Source organism: Jaculus jaculus, chromosome 7, assembly GCF_020740685.1.
Source record: "Jaculus jaculus isolate mJacJac1 chromosome 7, mJacJac1.mat.Y.cur, whole genome shotgun sequence".
Taxonomy (NCBI): Eukaryota; Metazoa; Chordata; class Mammalia; order Rodentia; family Dipodidae; genus Jaculus; species Jaculus jaculus.
In genome coordinates this window covers 18,106,090-18,128,658 of record NC_059108.1, presented here as the reverse complement: position 1 = coordinate 18,128,658, position 22,569 = coordinate 18,106,090, and the positions used below count along the sequence as shown (strand labels likewise).

Genomic DNA, 22,569 nt, shown 5'->3' with positions numbered 1-22,569 from the left:
GAGCTGCAAATGTCCCCATGTAGATATTATTTCCTCAAAATTGGGAAGAGTTAAATCCTGGCTGAGCTCCTATGGCGATGCAATCAATCACGGTAGCTGTGGTGACGCGTACTTTAAGGGTAGGTAATTTTGGCAAAAGTTAGCTTTCTGTAACATGAATTGCATACTCAGAGTGTTTTAACAGAGCCATGTTCCCCAGAGACCTCTCTGTTGTGTGCTGAGAGCACGTTGGGACCTCTCATAAGTCTGTTTTGGGATCACCACTTCATGCTGCTCTGCTTCTTCTGTAAAGGTGGGATGCCAGGGCATTGAGCCATGATTGGGAACTAGTTGGGTTGTTGGGCTTTAAAATTTTCTGTGCCTGGCCTTAGATGTCTGTCTGGGAAATCTAGCTTGTATTAGGCCTTAGACAGTAATAAATTTTTCCTACTAGATTCAAATTTTGAATCCCCATCCCCAGAGACTCATATGTTTGAAGCTTAGCCCTCAATGTTCAGCCAAGGAGAGGTGGTGAAGCCTTTTAGACGTGGGGCACAGTAGCAGGTCTTTAGATCGCTGGGGAAATCTCAAAGGGAATTGCGGGACACTAGCCCCTAAGTCTTGTTTTTTCTCTTTCTCTGTCTTCTTCCTCTCCTCCTCCTCCTCCTCCTCCTCCTCCTCCTCCTTCTTCTTTTTTTTCTTTTCACTTTTCACTTCCTGGCTGTGAAGTGAGTGGCTTTTATTTTACCACACTTTTTTTTTTTTTTTCCTGTGATGTGTTGCCCTGCCAGATTTTTAAAAGCAAACAGGGTGAAGGATTATGGACTCAAATTTCCAAAACTATAAGCCAAGGCAACACTTTCTCTGTGTAAGTTGATTAGCTAAGGTATTTGTCATAAAACTAGAAAACTGACAAACATACCAGCTTACTGATTAAATTCTAAAATCCTGCATATTGACGTTTATGACAAAGAAATTTCCTGCTTATATATATGCTATAATTAGTTGTAAGGGGTAATGTATAGGAGAAATACACAGATTTCATACACTGATCGACTTAAATTCAAATCTGTCCTGTGCCCTAGACATACTGAAATCATATCTCATTGGGAATAGTAAACTCTTTTTGATAACACTTAGCTTCATCTCCTGCATCATAGATATAATGCCTGATTTAGAAATTTTCACGGGCATTAATAATCCATCTGAAAAAGTTAGCATCATGACTTATTTCTAGTTGTAGTTAATTGTTATATTAAAAATATGAGGGTTCAATTGGATTTTTGGCTTGAGAAAGGTCTTCTTTTGAATGTACCATAGAACTCCATTATTTAAAAATCACCTATTTATAATGACTAATCATACCTTTCTTTGTAATGTATCTTTTCATGAGGAAATACTTCATAGTATAATAAAAAGGGCATGAAATTTTCAATCAGAGATTAATAAGGTTAAAACTTCACTTTAACAGTCATTAAATGCCATGACCCTTGGCAAGTCAAACTCTGAATTTGTTTCTTCTTTAGCTTGACAATAATAATACATACCTCATATTACTGGTACGATAATTAATTAAAATATTTTCTAATTTTTCAAGTGGAGTTCAAGTGTTTTTTTTTTTTTACTTTATTAGTTCTGTACACAGTGTGTATATAGTCATGTTGTTACCATCATTAGCCTCCTCCCTGCCCTCCCCCTTCTATAGGGACCCTCCTCATTGGGGAATGGGGGTCATGCATTGTGGGGCTAGCCATCAGTTAGGGGGAAGAGGCAATGTCTCTGTGCATAATGTCCCAAAATGTGGATCTAACAGTCTTTCTGCCCCCTCTTCTGCAAATTTTCCTGAGCTGTGTTGGGTTCATTTTAGGTCTACTTCAGTGATGAGGTCTTGGGAGCCTCTGTGTCTCTGGATCTCTGGTTTGGTAGGAGTTGAGTGTTCTCTGTGTCGATCTCCTTCACCCTTGTGCTGGTACCAGGTTCACCAAGAAAGCAACACTCTTGCTTGTTTCCCCAATTACTCTATGGTTTTGGTTGGGGCTCTGGTGAGGTGCGAAGGGCTGATTCTCTCCTCAGGTTCTGCGTCCATCTGAAAAAGAGAAGCAAATTCTCCAATGGAGAGTGAATTCATCACCAGATAAATGGGATAACAATTATTATCTTAGAGAGAATTTAATAGGTATAGGCCCTCTTGTAGCCCATGATTGGTGGGAGCTTGATACTGGAGAACAGGCTCGATTTTTGGATATGGTTCTGACTTGTTTCCCAGAAGCAGCTATGGGTTCCATTCCACTTAGTGTATCCATTAGCCAAGTCAAGAGCAGTTGGTTACCCACCATGGCTGTGTGCCACTATTGCACTTGTGTGAGCATCACATCAGGTTGCTTGCTTCTGAGTATCTTAGACCACAAGTTGCTGCTAGGCATGCTTTTAATCCCAGCACTCAGGAGGCAGAGGTAGGATGATCACCATGAGTTTGAGGCCACCCTGAGACTATATAATGAATTCCACATCAGCCAAGCTAGAGTGACACCCTACATCAAAAAACCCAAATATTACATAAAGACTTTAGTTTGATAATCTTAAATCCACTATGAGTATTAGCTCTTCCTTAAGCATTCATAGTCCCAGTTTTCATAGAAGCACACTATAACTACAAGACATTTAATATCATGGATGTAGAGTTGGCCATTTCACAGTTTTCTCTGTAACTGAAGTACTATACTTAACTATTGAAGATGGTGTTTTAAATTACCCCATTGTATTGTCAGTCAGTTGTACATACAACCCAGATAATATTTTCCTCTCTTGCTTCTTCAATTGTCGAAGGTATTGCTTAAGGATATCTATGCATTGGTAATTGATTTTTTCAATAAGTAATATTAATATGATTACTGCCATTTATTGAGTAAATACTTTCTCTGTTTCTATCCCTGAGCCGATTACTACATGTGTTTATAGTGAATATTATTGCCTGAACGATTTGATGTAATCTCAGTGAGCAATTATTCTGCAAAGCAAGAAGGCACTCTTTTCTAGAGATTCAGCTAGAAGTTGGACTCATTTGTGAAACATTTCTTTCCCATGAGAATTGATGGCTCCAGCTCTTGGGGCCCATTTAGTGCTCACTGTTTGTGGCCCCACAACTCTTCTCAATGCAGATGTGGAATTTGTCTGTTTCCCCCTTCATATTTAACAGAATGATGCTAGGAAGGGGTCCTGTTGGCCTCTCAATCTATTGTTCCGTTAAGGATTCAATGAGTAAGGGACTGGCAGCTGGCTACTTTGTCATAGGCTACCTTATATTAACACATTGTATCCAGTGCAAAAGTGCATAGAAGTCATGACCATGGAGGAATTGACTTGGTCACCCTGGGCACTGGTAGTGCATGGCACTAAGCAAACCTAATGATCCCTGTAGTATAACCACAGATCGTGTATCAGTTATTTTCTTATTGCTGGGACAAAATGCCTGACCAGAAGAAGTTTAAGAAAAAGGATAAATGTTATTTCAACTTGCAGTTCTAGAGGGTCGAGTTTGTCATGGCAGAGAAAGCAATGGTAGGAGCAGGAAACCAGTGCCACATCATCACACCAGCATCAAGGAAGTTGAGAGAGAGAGAGAGAGTAAGCATGGCTGGGCCATAATATCTCAATTCTCCCCTTACACACATTCACAAACACACACAGAGTGACACACTTCCTCCAGCAAGGCCCCATCTCCTAAAGGTTCCACAACCTTCCAAACATCTCCACAAGCTGGGGACCAAGTGTTCAACTACATTAGCCTATGGGAGACATATTATATTCAAAGCACCACATTCTGCCCATGGTCTCCATAGACTCCAAGACCTTCTCATGAGGCAAAATACATTTAGTCCAACTTAATATCTCCCATGATCTTTACAGTCCCAACATTGTTTTAAAAGTTCAAAGTCCTATTAGACATTCATGGCAATATTTTTAAATATTTATTTATTCATTTATTTATTAGAGAGAGAGAGGGAGATAGAGAAAGAGAATGGGCACAACAAGGCCTCTAGCCACTGCAAATGAACTCCAGACCCATGTGCCATCTTGTGCATTTGGCTTACGTGGGTATTGAGGAATAGAACCTGGTCCTTAGGTTTCCCAGGCAAGCACCTTAACCACGAAGCTATCTCTCCAGCTCCATGCCACATTGTGAGTCCTGTGAAATCAAAATATAAGTTACATAGTTACGACATAGAATGGCACAGAATAAGCATTCCCACTCCAAGGGGGAGGAATGGGGAAATAACAAAGAAGAGAGTGGACAAAAACCAAACTGAAAATAAGCAGGGAAAATCTGGTATCTGGAAATTTCTTTGAGCTCCTGCAAGTGTGTATAGTTCTATCCCCTCTAACCGTGCTGCCTATGGCCTGTTTCCTTGGTAGACTAGTCTCTGAATTTTCCTTGGCAGCCATCTCATAGTCTTGACATCTCCAACATCTTGGGCTCTCCTTTGCAAATTCTCAGCGTCACACAGTGGCCTTCTTGAAGAGACTGTGACTCTACCTCACACTGCTTAGCCTCAGCAGAAAATGCGTTAGGAAGGGCGGAGCTTATTTTGGCTTATAATTCCAGAGGGTAGAGTCCACACTGTGGCAGGAGCAGGAAACCATCAACATATCATCATATTATCAAGGAAGAGGTAGAAAGAGCAAGCAGGGAGGAATTGGACTCCCTCAAGACACCCCATCTTCCAGTGACAGACTTCTTTCCAACAGTGCCACAAACTGGGGACCAAGTGTTCAAACACATTATGGGAGACATTTTTCATTCAAATTCCCACAGATTGTAAGATGCTGAAATGTGGTCCTTGCTCATACCTTAGATTCCTGCTTATAAACGACTCAAGATTATTTAAATAAATAAATAAAAACATTCATCTGTTAACTTTGGAGTGTTTTAAGAACTACGGAGAGCATCTTTGTCTCATGGGGAAACAATAGATATAATGTTAGAAAAATCTCAGCATCCGAGTCTGATGAATTGCTCTAAACATTTCTGGCATTTCCTGAGCTATCTAGTAAATAAAGGGGAGAGCTGATCAATGCATTCCATGGATTTAAAAATTGGTAATGTGCCAATAAGAAGTTCTTATGAAAAGCATCTGGCCCACTTATTGCAGAGACGCGAATGAAAGGCTTCAAGGGTGTTTGCAGTGATATAGCACAATATGTTGCTGCAGATTTTTCTGATCCGTTTAAATCCTTGAAATGAAATTACATGAAAGACAGCAGTTGCAGAAATTAAGTGGAACTTTAAAAATTTTAAATTGAACTATGTTGTAAACAACATGCCCTACAAACAAAGGGACAGATGGAAGATTTAATTTTTAATTGGCTTTTCCCATCATAGACTAATATGCAATCAATGTAAAGAATTTTTATGCCAATGTGAAAATATCAAGATAAATTACAGTTATTCATAGTTGCATTAATGACAGTTCAGATCTTAATGTATGTGTGATTTGATTTCTTTTTCACACTTCGTATGTCCTGCACACTTTTCTATGGAACCTGTATTAGCCTGTTTTCTCCCTCACATTGTTATTTGATTGGGTCTATTTAAACCATTTATTCTCTTGGTACAACTTCTGTCTGCGTGCTGACTCCGGAATGAAATAGAAGTGTACCAAGGTCAGACTGAGCAGCAAACAGGATGCAAAGTATTTATTCTTGAGAAGTTGCTTAGTGTGTGCAAGCTTCTTGAGTTGCCATGGTTTGACTCACATAGGTTATATATTTTTTTATTTGGTTTTGTGAGGTAGGGTCTTGCTGTAACTCAGGCTGACCTGGAATTCACTACGTCATCCTCAGAGTGGCCTCAAACTCACTGTGATCCTCCTATCTTTGGATTCCCCAAGGCAGGTACCACCATGCCTGGCTTACGTGGGCTTTTTAGTTGATAGTAGTGCAGAAGTGACACACATGTGGTAGGAACTGAACTTTGAATCTTCACTTTGGCTCTTATCCTGGATTAGGGACATGCAGGCTGATCACCTTTGGTGATGCAGGGCAAGTCTCTCTCAACCAGGAGACAACCGAGACTCAGTTGTGGACTGTTGCAAAACTACGATGTTCAGTAGGTTAAGTGAATTGAATTCATTGTCAACATATGGAATTTTGAATGGAATGGTTGATGGGTTTATTAGATATAACCTTCTCATAAATTGAGGATCATGTTAATCTATGGTTGGAGATTAAAAGTATCTCAGAGTTCATCTCCTCTGTCTGGAACCTTCTTAGAAAAGAATCACATTTTTTCACATCCTATCTGACGGGATAAGTCATTTTGTTCCACAAATGCTAGGCACTACAGACATTTAGGTCAATAGTAACATAGTCACCAGGATCATTTAAGAATCTCCTTAAGGAAATGAACACAAGTTCATTCTCCTTCAGTGCATAGTCACTTCTGCATTGTATTGCCACTATCTGTGCAACCTATGAAAGCCCAGAAAACCTGGAGAAATAAAGGAATAGTCGATTGATTTCTACATTCTCAACTTCCAAAGGTAGAACCCCAGCTATTACATGGTAGGTGGAATTAAACATTAATTTCAGCTGGTCTCACAATTTTGTCAACATCCTTCCAACACCGTTGTTAGCATCTGATGGCAAGATATGATTTCTAGCAGTAATGTGCTGGAAAGCAGCCAGTGTATCAGCACGAAATGTATTTCCACTGAAATCTAGTCTCTATGGAAGATAGATGGCTTCCTGTATGAGAATAAATGGAGGTTAAGAGATGCAGGGAAGGGAGAGCACACACTGTGGAAATGCTGATCCTGAGGAAGAGGTTGATGAACGTGGTGGGCACAAAATCCATATGCACGCTGTTAGATGCTGTCTGTGTGTCCCTCTCTACACGTTACACCTACTGAAACTTTTCCTCATGCATGATTTTCAGCTTGGGGGACTGGAAGTCAGTATGACTGTGAGAATTGATTTTAGCTCTTTGACTGTTGCTACGTGCAGTCCCTACACGTGAGACATTTCTTAACATTGAAGATGCTTAGAACACAGAGGTGCTTTTAATGTGCATAGGAAATGGAGATGCAACATTCAAAGAGAATTTCCAGCATGCTTTGGTATTTAATGCCACTTAATGTACTTAAAAGAGTCTGCCATATCACAGACTTAGCTGTTGAAAACAATGGCTGGGATAAATTGGTGGGAAGTAACTACCTAGGAATCAGAATTAGAGTGGTTTTCTTCTAGCGCAGTCTAAGAGATTAATAGACTGAGGAGGTGTCCCTACTTAATGTAGCTGACGCTGACAGTGACTCCATATAGGACAGAGCTTTTCAAATAGATTTATAATGTCCAATGACCCCCATTAACATGGGTGTTTTGAATGGGAAAAATTAGAAGCTTTAGCAATAAGTGGGGTCTCTATATGGGGAACCTACTCATTGCTTCATTTTCTGTCTATTGGTCAATGTTATACCCTTGGAAAAGTGGGATTGCTTTCATGTTTCTCAGGCCATTTCTGGGACTGGTGTACTGTGGGAGGACTTGTTCATTTTGTTTCTTGGTTACAGCATCACTTTCTTCTATGGCAAAGTCCCTTATCTGTTTAATTTGTACTTCGTGTGAAACTGATATTTAAAAATACACCATTTTATTAAATGATTATTCCATTTAATTAGGGTTAGTAGCTGTATAAGAAAAGAGAAAGAGGACTGGTTAGTTGGTTCAGTGGGTAAAATGTTGGCTGTGCACGGACAAGGGCCCTGAATTCAGCTGTGCAGCAGCCATGTGAAAGCTGGGCGTGGTGGCACGTGCCCGTAATCTCACTGCTAGGGAACGGAGACAGCAGAACCCCAGGGGCTTGCTGGCTAGCTTGTTTAGCCAAATTGGTAAGATTTGATTTTTTGTGCGAGATCTTGTCTCAAGAAAATAAGATAGAGAGTGATAGTGAGAAGACAAGACGTTGACCTCCGACTACCGTGCACCTGCACACCCAAGTGTGCACGCAGTGAGAACACATGCACACACGCCTCACGTGCAGACACATGCGAACAAAAAAAGAGGCGAGTCGTGCCATTTGTGATGTCTCCATACTTCTCGTCGAAAGCAACTGGACAGTGTGTTATATGCAGAGTCCTCATTGTGGATGGTGACCATCAAAACTGATGTGTCACAGAGTCTCCTAGAGTCTTCTAGGTGAATAGACTCTGGCTAGCAAATTGGATCAACAGTTTTGCATGGGTTGTATCAGGATGCTGTTGTTTTACTGTCTTAATCAAGATGCATTTTCTTGCTGAGACTATGCATGTTCTCATGGCTTTCTTAAGTAAGTCAGCATGTACTGACCCAGTGCTCCGTGTGAGGTACATACCTGGTGCAGGGAAAACCTGATTTGTTTTTGTTTTTGATTTTTTTTTGCAGTGAGTACAGGGCAGACTGGGAAGGCTTCTTTACAACAGAATCATGAGGGCAAGAGCCCTTTTAGGACCTTATAGGGAGTCATTATGGGAGAGACTTGCATCTTTTCACATTTTTATGTTCCTGTAAGCAGGTAGTTGATACATTTATTTAGTCTTACCTGAGGATGGCCTTGAATTGTTTGGGAGCTGTTGAAACACTTCTAGGCAACATTGCCTCCACATTTTCAATAACTTTGAGATGTGTCTTACTTTAAGGTTTAGTTGCCTGTACTTCTGAGCATTCTGAATTAGATTATATAACAGGTTTACTTCTGTTTACCAGCATGTTATTAAATGGCTCTTCATAATTATTCATCCTTGTGCTTAAAGCTTATGGCAGATTTTTAGGATATTTGAGAATAGGTAATGATGTTGAGCTGGAGAGATTGCTTAGTGGTTAAGGCACTTGCCTGCGAACCCTTAGGATCCAAGTTGGATTCTCCAGATCCCACATAAGCCAGATGCACAAGGCAGTGCATGCATCTGGAGTTTGTTTGCAGTGGCAAGAGGCATTGGCATGCCCATCCTCTCTATCTCTCTCCCTCTATTTCTCTCTGTCTCAAATAAATTAAAAAAAAAATAGATAATGATGCCCAAGCCTTCAGTTACATTAGCCTGCCCTCATCCATGGAGGTTTAGTCAGAACAGTTTGATGCCCATTTGTTTTCTCACATCAGTCAAAGTGAGAGAAGTTAATTTTAAAACTTTACAGGATTATCAAGATACATGAAAATTTGGCTTTTTGTGTTTTCACGCCTACATGTACAGTGTATTTTGGGGCACAAGAGAAATAGGGAATGTGAATCCAGTGGGGGAATCAGCGACTTTCATGCCATTTGAAAACAAGCAGTGAATCCATCTCCTTCTCTCTATCTGTCTGTCTCTCCTGAAAGGGCCAGCGTAAGTGACCCCAATGTGCACAGATTCCGTTCTTGCATCTTTTCCTCTGCCTTATAAATCCAGTTTAACATAAGCTGAAAGAAGTGTGCCAGGCCAGTTCCAGGAGATAGCACCAGCTCTGTGCCAGGAGACGAGCAGTCAGACATTCTGTAATGAATCTGTTAAAACAGCTGGAAATGTTTCGTCCAGCTGGCGTGAACATTGCTGAGCAGTTTACCACCCAGGAAGGTACAGACCCCCATGGGCCCTGGGTGTGAGGCTTCACAGAAATATCCTCCTGTGTGTTAAAAACCCAACAGGAACAGAGCAGAACCCAGCATCTCTTGAATGCTTCCACAGTCCAGGCACTAACTACTTCCCTTTGACCATATTAGCAGTGCTTTGTAGTAGATACGATTATGGTCTCCGTTTTGTCGATGTGCAAGTAGCAGCAGGGTAACTGGCCCTTGTGATTAGAACCTGGTTGGAGCAGAGAGCATTCTTAACTACAATCCCCGACTTGTGGCTTTATGGTGCTCATCACATGTTTTAAGGACATGAAACTCATGTACATTCTTTTTTCCAGACTTGTTCATAATTCATTATTAAGATCTATCAACTTGACCAACTACAGTTTAAAAGTCATTTGTTTCTGAAATGATCAAATTCTCACCATCTGTAGTAGATACACATGTTAACATGAATGTATTACTTGACAAAGAGGTTAAAATAGTTTATTTCCTCTAAGGACTTCTTGTTATTTTGGTTGCCATTTGAATTTTTAGTGATTATGAAATTAATCCATTTTGAGGAATTGAAAAAATCTTAAGGACCTTTTTCTTGGCTTTAAGTTTTTTTAAATTTTATTTTGGAGAGAGAGAGACAGAGAATTGGCACACCAGGACCTCACCCTCTGCAATCGAATGCCAGACGCTTGCATCACCTAGTGGGCATGTGTGACCTTGCTTACCTCACTTTTGTACACATGGCTTACATGGGATCTGGAGAGTTGAACATGGGTTAAGGATTTTTTATAGATATCATAAACATTTACATTCTCAACAATGGATAAAGAACATTTTGAAGGGCATGTTTTTCTTTTAAATGTAAGTTTTCTCCTAGAAATACAACCATTTTGTGGAAATGGATTATTGTTGAACTTAAAACATATGCATTTTAACAATTTCATTGATTATAGCTTTACTAAAGCATAATTTATACTGCATAAAATGTATGCTGTTTGACTGTTTGAGTCAATGGTTTTAATGGTTTTTCATGAACATGCAGTTGGTGGCAGCAAGGTTCAGGTTGGAGATCCTGCTTATTGCTGCCTACCTAAGTCTGAGTAGGTTTTCTAAGAGACTTTGCCTCAGAAAAGAATTTCAAGAGGAGCCAGTATGAGGCAGATTTGGAACTTATTAGGAAGAGATTTTAATATAGATTTAACCAGGGTGCTAATAGAAAGTGAGACACTCTGATAAAGGATAAGGTGTGAGTATGTGCTTCATTTATTTTTTTCTCAATTTTTATTAACATTTTCCATGATTATAAAAAGTATCCGCTAAGCCTGTGAAGCCTAAGGACCCCGGTTCGAGGCTCGGTTCCCCAGGTCCCACATTAGCCAGATGCACACGCACGCATCTGGTGTTCGTTTGCAGAGGCTGGAAGCCCTGGCGCGCCCATTCTCTCTCCCTCTATCTGTCTTTCTCTCTATGTCTGTTGCTCTCAAATAAATAAAAAATGAACAAAAAAAAATTTAAAAAAAAAAAGTATCCTATGGTAATACCCTTCCTCACCACCCCTCACTTTCCCCTTTGAAATTCCATTCTTCATCATATCCCCTCCCCATCTCAATCAGTCTCTCTTTTATTTTGATGACATGGTCTTTTCCTCCTCTTATGATGGTCTTGTATAGGTAGTGTCAGGCACTATGAAGTCATGGATATACAGGCCATTTTATGTCTGGAGGGAGCACATTGTACGGAGTCCTACCCTTCCTTTGGCTCTTACATTCTTTCCGCCACCTCTTCTGCATTAGACCCTGAGCCTTGGAAGGTGTGATCGAGATGTTACTCAGTACTCCAGTCACTTCTTTCCAGCACTATGATACCTTCTGAGTCATCCCAAAGTCATTGCTATCTGAAAAGAGAAGATTCTCTATCCAAAGTGAGAGTAGTATTAATATAAGGGTATAAATATTAAGAGAAGTGCTTACTGGGCAGTTTGATAAGCATACTATATACATTTTTCCAGACATCAGCAGATGTTACACCCCTAGGGATCATAACTACCCCTGTTTTAAGTTTTCAGCATCAGGGATGTGTTTCTCCCCATGGAGCGGGCTTTCAGTCCAACTGGAGGGCAGTTGGTTTCCACCATGACAGATGTGCCACTATTGCACCCATTGGCTCATTTGGGCTGGCTGGCCAATTATAAGGCTTTCAGTGTCCACTGTTGAGTATCTTCACTGGTGGTATCTCTTTCTCCCATTGAACTACATGTAGAATAGCTTGTTTCTTCAAGCTTTCTGTCAGCTGGTCTACATGGATGAGGTTATCAGCTCAGTTCCAGCAGGATTTCTCAGTGGCCTTGCAGCCCAAGTATGTGAAGTCTTCAGCAGTATGGTCTTCCCATCTATTCCTGGTGGGAAACCAAGGGCCTCGGCAATGGCCTATAATGTTTTGGGGGCATCAGGGAGCTCTCTGGCCAACAACTCACTGGAGGTATCCCATCCCTGGCACTGAAAATTTTCTAACAATGATCTATGGCTCCTGAGTGTTCCATTGTCTGAAACCGGAGGATTCCATATGATTTATTTGCATCCTCTTAGGTTTTGATTAGCCCTCCCTCCACCTTTCTCCTTTTTTAAAAAAAATTATTTATTTGAGAGATAGAAAGGCAGATAGGGAGGAAGAGAGAGAGAGAACTGGTGTGCCAGGGTCTCCAGCTGCTGCAAATGAACGCAGATGCATGCGCCACCTTGTGCATCTGGTTTATGTGGGTCCTGGGGAATTGAACCTGGGTCCTTTGGCTTTGCAGGCAAATGCCTTAAATACTAAGCCATCCCTCTAGCCCAGTACATGCTTCTTAAGAGAGTTGAGCTTAAAGGTCTTAGTAGCAGCTGTATCATAGCAGTAGCTGTATAGATGACAGTGGAGGCTGTTGGAATTGCATTGATTAACGACTTTCCAAGAGAAAATCCCTCTTATCTCTGACCCCCTTTTTTGGTGAATTTATAGGGTGTCTCCAGGAGTGCCTTGAATAGGATAGAAATCTGATAAGGAAAAAAGGGTTACACAAGGGGATTAAGGCATATATTCTATAAAGTGAGTTCTGTCAGGTTTCTAAAAAATTGCAGGTTTATAGTTGGGAATGGAGAAATGCCACACTTGAAGTTCACATGCACTTAGTCTATAGGCATGATTCATTGTTATTTTAGCATTCTTATTTTAAACACATATATAAAAGGAAAAGCTTTACAGTTACTTTTTTTTTTTTTTTTTCTGAAGTAGGGTCTCATGCTAGCTCAGGCTGACCTGGAATTCACTATGTAGTCTCAGGGTGGCCTTGAACTCTTGGCAATCCTTCTACCACTGCCTCCCGAGTGCTGGGATTAAAGGCGTGTGCCATGGCACCCGGCCCAGTTACTGTTATTAATTGTGCTAGAATTCTTGACCCAGCTAGAGAGAGACTTCAGTCAAACCGTGGGGGGTGAGGTGCTGTTTTCCCTTCCCAGTTACCTTTAATGTCCCCCGTCTTTCTACCCTGCCCCAGAGCTGCCATGAATATGCTGCAGCCAGAACACTCACAATGTTCCCCTCTGCCAAAGTTTTCAGTGAGTTTCATTCCCACCTCCAGCCCCCAAAACACTCATTGATAGATGCTATCCTCGTTTTCCTATCTGCAACTGTTGTTCTACTTTCCAGGCCATTTGTATAATTATGGGCTCATTAACCCCATTCCATTTGCCATACACCATACACCGTACCTCTTCAGCCGTGGAGCACGGGTGGCATTCTAAGTAGCATTGCATACGATGGGCCGCTGACTGTCTTTGCACTCTGCACCTACATCATTTCTGAGTCAATTCCTAACTTAGGAATCTAAGAGGGAAAACATACTTCATGTTGATGGCAGGATGAAACCTTGATTACTATGTTCTGTTGCTCTAGCGGTGACCCCCAGGGTGCCATTCTGCTTTCTTTCCACCCCATTTGGTGCTTCTTTCTTTGTTTCCATCACAAATTCCATTTATAGGCTGATTCAGTATCAAATGGTATTAGCACATTTCAAGTTGTATATCTTTCTGCTTGTTCATAGTCGAAGGATGGCTCCCGTGTGCGTTGTCTGTTTCTTGGGTAAGATCCAATTATTTCATAATCTCTCTTTTTCTCTCTTCAGGGCGATTTTCCACTTGTCCTTTCATCATGCAACTATTTAAGATTTTTTTTTTTTTTTTTTTTTTTTTTGGTATATGAGTGGTTTCTGTCTTCTCAAGGAAGGAGACTGTTCCCTGTGAACTCCAGCACCCCGCTGCACTAGTACAGCTGACCCTGGGGAGATTCTGCTCCCTGAGCCACAGGCAGTGCCTTTGAAATGCAGAGTGGTGGGCTGCCTTTTGGATTATCAAGAAATTTGTATACTCCGTGCACTTTTTGTTTTTTCTTGTTGTTTAAGGCCATTTCCAAGCTCCAAACAAATGTATTTTGCCTATGTGGTTTCTCAACAGATGAGATAGAGAAGCTAGCCCCGGGGTTAATGCTAGGCACAATTCCATGATTGGGAGGTACTGATGTTGCTTCCCAGGGCGTTTTCCCTTTCTTATTCCCTTCTTGGTAGTTGACTGGTCCATCTGAAGAACTAAAGAACTATTGGGGGAGAGTAGGTATGTGTGAAAGAATCATGTACAGAACTGTTCTCAAAACCAGTAGAAATGGTTTATACTTAACCTTCTCTTTTATTTAATTTTGTATTATATAAGGCTATTTTTTTTTTTCCTAAAATAAGACAATAGAAAATAATAAAGTGAAAAAAGAAATCTTGGTTATTTCGAAAAGAGTAAAACATACCAGTGGGGCTGCAGATGACTCAGTTGACAAAAGTGATTCTTGACAAGCCTGAGGACCTGAGTTCCATCCCCAGCACCTTTTCCAGGCAGGGTAGCAAGTGCTTGGAATCCCAGCACTGAAGGGGCAGGGTCAGCAGGACTAGGCTGGCTAGTCTGGCCTAGTCAGTGGGCTCCAAGCAAATGAAAGAACGTGTCTCCAAAAGAGGTAGGCAGAGTTCCTGAGGTCGACCTCTGGCCGCCACATGTACACACACACACACACACACACACACACACACACACACACACAGGCATACACACATATACTCACACATTCACATGCTTCTGCACATGTGTGTGAACTCCTACACACATAAGTACCTACACACATATGAACATGCATACCATGCAAAAAAATTGAGATATTGAGCCTTTCATTCATTCTTTTTTTTTTTTTTTTTTGAGGTGGGGTCCAGCTTTGTAGTTCAGGCTTGCCTTGAATATAAAATCATCCTGCTTCACCCTTCTGATTACTAAGGTTATGGGCAGATACCACTGCTGCGTTTCTTTTCCTTGGGAGATGTGGGAAAACATCTATCCACACTGTAAGGTTCAGGAGTGACCAAGACTATGGAGACCATTCTGAGGCAGAGATGGAAGTTTTTTTGGGGAAAAACAGGAGCTGCCAGGCTGACTCTCAAGAGCAGAGCAGTCAGCTTGGGGTGACAGAGAGTGGGCTTCATAGGCTCTTTAGTTGGGGCAAGGTGAGGAAGGGAAGGAATTATTTGTTGTTGTTGGGGCAGTAAATCTCTGTTCTTTACATTAGTCATAGGGTGAGACCAGAAGTGACCCCATGAGAGATAAGGGGCAGTAAATCTAGACTTGGAGCCTTGTTAGGCAGGGGAGGGATAATGGCTGGGCAATTTCTTGAGGAATGTGGATGGCTCACTTCTCTGTTGTCCTTCTTCTGTCCTGATCTAATGCCCAGATAGGGTACTAATGACTGGCCAAAGAGAACATTCCACTGAAGTCCAACTGTGAACCAGTAAGTTCACTGGGTTTACTTGAAGGACTGTGGCTTAATCAGAAACAGGTGCATCACTGGAAAGCCCAAGTCATCATGGGTAATGACCTCCGGGAAGCACCTGCTCCCCAAAACCACATGAAACCGGGGAGCAGGAGGGAGCAATGCTGGGACTCTAGGGGAGGGTCTGATGACCTTCCTACTTCTCCCGCTAGGAAGTATTATCAGCACCATTTCCATTAGTATAGCCCCAGGTATCACTGAATTTGGCTTATATTGTTGCCATAGAATCTCTGCTCCACCATAGCTGGTGGTTATTTCAACTCTGGAGGCAATGACTCCACCATCAGGCCCAGCAAAGCCCTCTATCTTTAACTGAGGGTTTCTTACTTTATCTACTAAAGTGCCTCTTAAATTTGTGAGGGGGGTAAAATTTCCCTACATTTGATATAACCATGTCTCCTGGAAAAGTACCTTTCCCAAGTAAGGTATATTTTCATTTTTCTATTGTGCTTTTGTCAGTGCTCAGTGTCTGGTTTTATTATTCTTTGGTAGAGAGTTTCTATGTCCTTGATGTTTGCTCACCATGTGACATCAATCAAATCTTATTTTATATCATCTTTAATTTCCTTTTATTTGGAGATTAAATAAACCAGGAGACTGAACCCAGAAAAAAGACATGAGAAGATAAATTCTGCCACCTGTGTTCATTCATGGCTTTGATTACCAAAAGAAAATTTTGGTTCTTGACAAAATACTTCCTGTTTATAGAGAAACGACAGTGTCTTGTCAAGCATGGGTTTGCTCCTTTCATTGCCTGGCTCTCTTATTCAGAACAAAACACTTCCTGTACATAGAGAAATGACTCTGTCCCATCAAGCATGGGTTTGCTTTCCTTCACTGCCTGGCCCTCTTATTCAGAACAATAGGTCAAGCGCTTGGCTTTGACAGAGAGGAAGACACAAGCCATGGACTCTCTCTATGCCACCTCTGTAGCAGACAGCTTCAGGTCACTGGGATGAATTTCCAAACCAGGCACAGTTATGGGAGGAATGGATTTATTGAAGCACAGGGAGTTCCACAGTGGCAGAAGAATCTGGTTGTTTTTCACAGGTCCAATCAGGGAGAGAAGAGCCATAAGCCAAAACCCAAAGACACACAACACCGTAAGCAAGCACACATAGGAACTCTGAGCAAAGCTCAGGCACTTTGCCTATCTTTAGACTGGAATTCCAAATCCAACCCCACGTATTAGGACTGGACCCTAGAATCTGCCCACTGACACCTCCTCCAACCAGGTGACTGCAGATCTCAATTATAAACTTTAATAAAACCCTGAATATATTTGGAGACAGCAATTCAAACTACCATATTCCAGCCCTGGTCCCCAATAGATTCATAACCATCTCATTGAGGATATTAGAAATAGTATCAAAACATGCCTGATGCATTCTGAAATTCTATTTAAAATTTTTATTTATTTATTTGCAAGGAGAGAGAGAGAGAGCAAGAGATCACACCAGGACCTCTAGCCACTGCAAACAAACTCCAGATCATGTGCCACTTTCTGTACCTGGCTTTATGTAGGTAGAGGAGACTTGAACCCGGGTCATTTGGCTTTGCAGGCGTTAGTGCTGAGCCACCTCTCCAACCCTCCTGCTGCATTCTAGTTGAAATAATCTTGCACTAATTGCAACTTTTCTTCCACCTTGTATATATAAGTAGCACAATAGTAGTAAATAGATTGAAAAGGTTTTTTAAAGACATAGAGTGAAATTGCTTCTTCTCTGTTATTGACATTTTATCTATATATTTTGAAAAAGGTTAAAATCCATAGGATCACTGAGTTAAGAGTTTAGAAGTGGGAAAGGATGTGATGTGCAGAAGTGGTTGTGCTAGGAAGGTAAGCCAAGAATAGTTAGCATTCTCAAGTTATTATGAGCTGGAGGACAAAAATGGAAATGCTATTGTCATGGGGTTTATTAGCACCTGAATAAAACATCTTGGCTTGTCAAGGAAGACAAATCTTTTCCCAGCACTAATATTATGGGTCCATTTCTCTTCAAATAACAAAGAACCTCCGGAATTTCTGTGGGTCCTGCAGCCCAGACTGAATGCCATGCTTCCTTGGTGCAAGATGTTCCTGTAGCCCATCCTGGATGCTGGCATCCCCTTGGCTGCCTGGCTGGTACATGGTACTGGTGCTTCCCTGCAGAGCACACGTGCCACCTCACAGCCCACTCTCCCTTCCCGAGACACAGCTCTCCATCCTCACGTCAGTTTTTACACACCTGTGCAGCTTCTTTCCTTCTTTCTCTTCTTCACGTGCCGTCATTGCCCTTTGTTGGCAGGGTTTCTGAGAGAGTTAATGGGGGCTCAGATAATCGCAGAAGGATTGTGGCTTTCACAAGTAAAATTAACTTCTTGTAAAGTACAGTTCTTCAGGACAAGTCTTAAAATAGAATAACTATTTTCAGATGCAGGCTTTTATCCTGGCCTTTAGACTCAGTTCCTTCTACTTCTACGTTGTAAGCTTCCAGATTCTTCTAAAAGGCATTTGGAAACTTCCTATTTGTGTCTTGTTTTTTTCTTTGTAGTCATTTCTTATCAGCATAATATACATATGTAACATAACCATTTTTTTAAATTGCCAAAAGATTTGATCCCTAGGTGTCCAATGTCCAAGTCATAAATGAATAAAACAAAACAAAACAAAACAAAGCAAAAAACACCTGTTGGTTGTGCCTGCAATTTAATTTCCCAAACAAGCATCATTAATATTCTGGAATAAAGAAAAGGCAGAAGACATAATCGAACTACCGTCTATCTGGTGGCTCTCACATCTAGTGTTTATTTTGTCAGGGAGACTATTATTTGTGGATGCTTACTGACATTTATGCATCTGTTTTGAATGCCGCAGAAATGATATGATTTTTTTCTTTGTAATATTCTAATGCCAAGTGTCTGTTTGCCCTAATCTATTTTAATAACCAATGAGCAAATGAATTTACTTTTCTTCTTTTTGGTAAAACCAGATGTTAGGGAAGTCTCAATTTTACTCCTTTCTATTATTTTCTACCACATTCTGATTGCTATAAAAATAACAACAAAGGAACTTAGAGAAATCCAGGACTTGGTGCATTCAATCCTGCATTTAATGGAATAGCCCTGGTGTCTTCAAGAAACAAGGTCTTTGAGGACAAAGATGGGAAGGAATCAAAAGCCCAGGTCTAGGCTTCATAGCAGATAGCACACAGTGACTCTTCTGTAAGCAGTTTTGAATGTTAAAAACCCAAGTGAGAAAACTCAAGGAGGAAGATTGTTTCTGGAGGAGTTCCATGGGTCACTGATTTCCTTCTGGGTCACTACAGTCTGAATGGAATGCAAATAATACAGTTGTACCTTGTAAGAATCCACTCCATTTTTGAGCTTGTCATTTGTTAAATTTACAGTACTAATTTGACCACTCCCTTTTACTATAATGAAACATGTAAGGTCCCATTGCTTTGGGCTCCTGTCAAGTGTTAAACCCTAAGGAGGGAGTGCATTACAGAGCAAACTACTTACATCATCAGCCAGGATGGAATAGAGTGATTAAGAGGATTGTGGGGTGTCTATCAAACCCTTTAAGGACTCCCTCCAGTGATCTAAACACTTGCAATTAGTCACTGCCTCTTAGAGATTCACCCACTTGCCAGTAGTACTACGCTGGGAACCAAGCCATTAACACATGGACCCTGTGGAAAACACTGGTCCAAGCATGCCAAGCCACGGCATGGGCATCAGCAGATAGTACAAATAATAGATATCTTGTTACCACTACTTAAAATTTAATCATCATTATCATTCCAGCAAGAGACTGTGTAGCAGTCATCCTCACGTCACCGGGATGCACTTCCAGACCAGACATAGTTTAGGGGAAGAAGGGACTTCTTGAAGCTTACAGATAAAAGGGACATTCCTTGATGGCAGAAGAGGCTGGCCCATTTTCACAGGTCCAGGCAGAGAGAGAAAACCACCATCATCACCATAAGCAAGCACACTGCAGGAGCTCCAGGCAAAGCCCAAGCACTCTACATATCTTTAGACTGGAATTCCCCAAATACATCTTAGGGCTGGACCCTGGCATCTGCCCACAGTGACACCTCCTCCACCAGGCGGCTGGAGATCTAAGTTACAAGCTTTACTAAACTCCTGAATGTTTGGGGGGACATCCATTTAAATGACCACAGACTGTCACTCCATTTTCCCCATAGTCCTTAATAACGAGAGTGGAGAAGGCAATAGCCTGCCCTTTCCAGGTAATCTGATCTCCAGAATCATCATTTTAGCAACATCTTTGTCTTTAAGATTGGGGATGAGATTTAACTGACAAGGGACCTCACACAGTCTTTAATTATATGAAAGATATTGCAGACCCTGAGCACTGAGATAGTAACAATCAAACTAGAAGTTTGTGGTGAACTAAAACAGAGTACTTTGTATCCTTCAATGGTCACTAATGTAGTACTCAAAGGCTCTGGACAGAAGCAAAAACTAGAGAGCACTATCTTGTTCTCTTAAGATAGCTCCATGTTTTTCTTCTTAAATATAATCTTTTTTATGACCTAATGAAAAATACGTCTTTTTTTTTTTTTTGAACCATCAAACTACCTTCCTCTAAGAATTTTGTAAATCAGTTCATAACAGTTGGGTTCTGTTTGGCACCAGCCAGGAGGTTGCATGTTCAACTGAGATTTTAGTCTTATGCAGAAAAGAGGCTTCTTGTAACCATAACTCTGACTCACCAGGAGCTTGGTTTTTCAGGCAACCACTGCCTTTTTCTACAGAGTGTGTGTGTTGGGGGGGGGGTGGGCATTATTTTCTACATGTTACCTTCAACCTACAGGGGATCAGGGAGAAAAGTGAAGGACAAATATAAATGGTAGCTTGGAACCTCAGACTCATCTGACTCAGGAGCTTGTCTAGTCCGGTGCCTAAAATTTTCTCTCTCTCTTCTATTCTCTCTCCCTTCCCTTCTTCCTCCTCTTAGTTCTTTTCTTCTTCCTGTCTCCTCCTCCTCCTTCTTCTTCTCCAGCTCCTTACCCCCCCCCCCCACCCACTCTCTCAGTCTCACAATGTAGTCAGGTTACACCCAAGCGTAATGATCCTCCTACCTCAGCTTCCATAGGGCTAGGGTTCCAGGAATCTACACCATGCCTAAATTGTCTCTTTTTCAGTAAAAGTATTTTAGCGCTTCTTGAAAATTTTGTCAACCTGAAGGAGGTTTACGTTTGAGAAAGTTATTGAGTTGAATTGGAGAATTCACCCTTTACAACAGCATAGGAAGAAAACAAGCTAATTAATACATTTCAAAGAGAGAAGCTGAGGATGGTGCGGGGCTTCAGTGTCTCCATCTTGGAGCCATCCTCATTTAGTTAAGCCCCCCCACTGAGGCCTCTCTACCTTCATGAGCTGATACTTGACCCATTTTGGGGTGTATAGGTCCTGTGGTTCTCTCCAAGTCACTGTAGTTGTCAGGAACTCTTATTCCTTATCCTAGTTGATTCTAGCAAGTGAAAGGTTAACGTAGGAAGCTGTTCATCCTGGGGTGCCAGTAATTTCAGCACACAGATGGCTGAGGCAAGGGAGACAGTGACTTTACAGCCATCATGGGCCACATAGCAAGACCCAGTCTCAAAAAACAAGCAAGCAAACAAAACAAAACAACAAAAAGAGACCCTAAAGGGACACTGATTTGGTCATGTTCTCGTAGGGTCATGTTCTCATGTCCCCTTTTCCCTGCTTCCATATAATAAAGTTTCCAAACAAGTGAGGACATTTGTAAACTATCAGATGCACTTTCTTAATTTTTAACTTAATATGAGTACCCTATTAGAATTATTCCTTTCCATTAAAAAAGAAAAAAGAATTCAGGGCTAGAGAGTTGGCACAACAGTTAAGGCACTTGCCTGCAGAGACTAACGACCCGAGTTTGATTCCCCAGTACCCACATAAAGCCAGATGCACAAAGTGGAACATCTGGAGTCTATTGGTGGAGGTTGGAGGCCCTGGCATGCCCATTCTCTCTGTCTCTGTTCTATCACTCTCTACTTGCAAATAAATAAAATTTAAAAAATAAAATAATTCCCGTGAAGTCCATCTTTCTATGTTTAATTTTCAGTCTTTCTACTTAAATTGCATACAGGTTATCTTTTCTGGAAGGAATGAGAGAGCCTATTGAAGGATGAGTGATGCTGTGCTTTGTAAATGGTGGTGCCTTCCTGGGCATGTGTGAGGGTGAGGCAGAGACTCAATGCTCTCTGCCCAGACACAGGTTAGAATTCCAGAACAATGAAGCTTTCAAAGGATTCTATTTCTGTGAAGAGGGAACCAGCTTTTCAAGGCTACATTTAAGCCTGACTTTTAAATTGGAGTATTAACATCTGCATTTCAAAGCCACTTAGTCTGCCTGCTTCTTTTTAGCTGTGGGTGATCTTCTTCAGTAAGGTCTTAGTATATTTAATTTTTTTTAAAAAATGTGACTTTGAATATATTTCATGCTTCATTACCTTTTTCTCATCTGGCCAAAAAAGTTATCTAATAATTCACTGAGGAATGAGATTGTGCCTTTAGGAGTCACATTGTTTTTTGTAAGGCTTTGTGTTATCTGGCTATATTTAATGAGGTGTTAGAAAAGGAATAATTTAGGAGAATAACGCATTTGAATCACATTAAGTTCTCAGCATCATTATTTTAGCAATTATCTAATTCTATTTTTTTTCCCTCTTAAAAATTGCTTTCCTTGGGTTGATGAGTTGGCTCAGTGGGTAAAAATGCTTCCTTGTACAAGCATGAGGACCTGAGTTCAGAGCTCCAGCACCCACGTAAAGTGGCCAGGCTTAGTGACGTGCACCTGTAATCCCAGAGCTGGAGAGCCAAGTATAGGGTGTCGGGAGCTTACTGTAGCCAAACCTTTGAGTTCTAAATTCAGCAAAAGACCTGTCTCAGAGAAAAATAATGTAGAGAGAGCGACTGAGGGAGACACCTGACGTGGACTTCTGGCCTCCACACAGAGGTACACCCATATGCATGGACACACTCACACTCACACACGTGCACAGACATTGCTTTTGCTTAACCATTTCATTAATGTGTGTTACACTGACTTTTGTATTTAAGTACTTACTTTGTGGTACGATTGA

The 22,569-nt window shown here is 41.1% G+C and overlaps 1 protein-coding gene across 4 annotated transcripts in view; it reads left to right on the top strand.

Annotated features, from left to right (window-relative positions):
- Window positions 1–22,569, top strand: part of Dclk1 (doublecortin like kinase 1) — a 380,545-nt gene that overhangs the window by 30,615 nt on the left and 327,361 nt on the right. The gene's annotated exons all lie outside the window — the stretch shown is intronic.